Genomic DNA, 3,191 nt, shown 5'->3' with positions numbered 1-3,191 from the left:
GTTGTGGAGAAACAGCTCCGCGCCAGGCGTTGGGAGCCGAGGAGCCGGGAGACGAGAGCCAGACCCGACAGAGAGCGGCGCCTCGCGCCCCCGCCAGTTTTCCAGGCCGCCGAAGATTCCGCCCCCTGCGGCCAACCCGGAAAACTGCAGCCCGAGATCTGTCGGACTGGGGGAGTCTCTACCAGTCCAGCAAGACACGTTTTAAATGCTGCTTTGTGACATAGCAGCATTACAGTATCCTGCGGACCGCGAAGGTTGCCATGGAAACAAAACACAGTCATACCTGTGAGGGATCTCAAATATACATTTGGGGCAATAGAGCTCACATCAGTCAAAATATCTTGATCAAGGTTATGATGCACCCTGTCATCTTCTCAATGTTCTCCCCTTCCTCTTATTCCATCTTCTACTTTGGAAAATTTCCCAAAGCTCAGGCCTTTACATCCTTTACATCTCCTCCAGGTCACCTTTAAGTAAGCAAAGCCCAAATATATATCCCTGGCACAGTCATCTTACCTCATATTCACAATTGTTAAAACAACAGTGTGTATATACTCCTAAGTGAAATAAATAAGTCACACATGTGTAAATACCAAATAGTTTCTCTAGTGTGAAAAACTATAATAGTACATAAGACCCTAATGATATAAGATATAATACTAAAGGTGTAGGGAGAGTGGGAAGGGTAGGGGAAAGGTAATAAGGGAAAAGAAAAAACAGGATAAAACGAAACAATGGAAATAAAGTGTTTGTAAATAGGGAAGGGAGGAGGGGGTGAAGGGAGGGCAGGGACAAGGGGAAAATAATGACAACCAAGACCTGTCATGTAAAGGTACAAGATTCCAATGATGAATGTAACTGTACTGTATACCTGAAATGTACCAATAAACTCAATGAGGAAAAAAAAAACCAACACTGTGTGACAAAACTAAACTCACATCCACCTGGCCTTGAAACCTCAAAGTTATGTTTTTTCCTCCTCTCTCCCCATATCTGTATCCCATCAGTCAACAAGTCTTATTAATATTCTCTTTCGAATGGCTTTTCATTTCCCCCCCTTTACATTTCCATCACTGTATTGAAAGCCCTTGTGATATCCTATGTGAGTTACTTCAGCCCCCACCCCACTCCATTGTCTTTAATCTTTCCTTTGACCTTGCTACTCTGTTGAAAGGTACAAAAAATATTCTTCACAAAGCAATGTTTCACTTGTGTTGTTCATTTGCTCTAGAATCTACATTGGATTGGAAATCAAGAATGACTTTAAATCTATAGTAAGAGTGTACTATGGAGATAAATCTATAGTAAGAGTATAGTATGGAGATAAGAGAGATCAATGGAACAGAATACAAAGCTTCAAAATGAATCCTTTCCCCACTATACATATTTGGAAAACTGTTATTCAGCATATGTGATATTTCAAATCAGTGGGGTGATGGATTATTCCCTAAATGGTACTGTGACTATTGATTTTTCATATGAAAAATTACTAAATTAGATTTCCACCTCATACCATAGAGAGAAAATCAATTCTGTATAGGCTACAGATATACGTGTGAAAAGCAATACATTTCAAATTTCAGAAGTAAGTGAGAGAAGAGGAGGCTGGGGTATAGCTCAGTGATATGGCACATGCTTAGTACAAACAAGCACCAAAAAAGAAAAAAAAAGAAAGAAAGAAAGAAAGAAAGAGAAAAAAGAATATTTGTATTATTTTGAAATAGGGAATGAAAATGATAGCAATAGTTACATCAAATTATATTGTACTTCACAATATAAACAAGACAAGCCACAGAGTGGAGGGAGGTATTTTTCAATTCATAAATGCATATACTCAATGAAGGATGATCTATGAGATCCTCCAAGTCTAGCTGTCAACACCTTTCTGATGTCGTCTCCTACCATTCTTTCTGATTTGTTCTGTGTCATCCCACTGGCTTCGTGTTTTTCCTTGCATTTGTCAGGTACAGTTTTGCCTCAGGCTCCTTGCACTTGCTGTTTTCTTTGCTTGCACTCTCCCGTCCTTCAAATCTGCACAAATCTCACTTTCTCAGTGAGACCTTCCTAGATCTTTTTACTTAAATTTTCAAGTCAGCAACCCCCTTCTCCACTCCCATACACACACATTCTTCATCCCTCTTTCCTGTTTATTTTTCTTCATAACATTTATCACTGTGCTCTGTTCTTTGTTTGTTTTGGGGTTTTTTTGGTACAGTGGATCGAACTCGGGTTCCTGCGCTTGCAAGGCAGGTGCCAGCCCCACTGAGCTAAATCCGCGGCCCCACTGTGCTCTGTTCTATCTCAAGCTTATTTGTCCTTTCCACAGTACAGTGTAAGTTCCATGAGGATAACTATTTGGTGTTTTGTTCAGAGTTGTATTCTTAGTGCCTAGAACCACTGCTAGAACAAAGTAGATTCTAGAAAAATATTGATTAAATGAATGATTGAATTAATTAATTAGTATCCAGGATGTAAAACAACGCCTATGAATAAGAAAAAGAAAGAAAACCTAGTAGAAAAGTTGACAAAAATATATTAATAAGCAATTTATAGCCAAGGAATCTCAAAGGGTCAATAAAGACCTGAAAGGATGCATAACTTTATTACTATTCAGGGAAATTAAAAAATAAAGCCATGAGATATTATTTCACAACCATTGGTCTGGTAAAAATTTAAAAAGTCAGATAATACCAAGTGTATTGAGGATGTAGAACAGATAGAACTCTGATCTACTGCAAGAAGGAATACAAGTTGTTAGGATTGCTATGAAGGTCAATTTGATGATGTCTAACAAAGTTGAGAATACTGTACTCTTCAACTCATAAATTCGGTACCTAGGTACATACCATTTGTATTCAAGAGACAAATAAGTAATGACCTTTGCTGGATTATTTGTAATCTCAAAAGCTGGAAGCAAATTAAATGCCAGTTCGTAAGTGAATGCATAATCATAGTATTCACTAAATTAAATATGGTACTATTTTGAACCTAAAACGAGGGGCTGGAAGTGTAGCTCAGTGTTAAGAGTGTTTGCATAATAGGAAGAAAAGGGCTAAAGGTGTAGGGAAAGTGGGAAGAAAGGTAATAAGGCAAAGGAAAAAAATAGGAGTAAATGAAAAAATGGAAATAAAGTGTTTGTAAATGGGGAGGGAAGGAGGGGGTGAAGGGAGGGCAGGGATAAGGGGAAAATT

The sequence above is a fragment of the Fukomys damarensis genome, unplaced genomic scaffold, assembly GCF_012274545.1.
Source record: "Fukomys damarensis isolate Sample0158 unplaced genomic scaffold, DMR_v1.0_HiC HiC_scaffold_39, whole genome shotgun sequence".
NCBI lineage: Eukaryota > Metazoa > Chordata > Mammalia > Rodentia > Bathyergidae > Fukomys > Fukomys damarensis.
The sequence above is the reverse complement of the archived record's forward strand: the minus strand, read 5'-3'. Positions refer to the sequence as shown.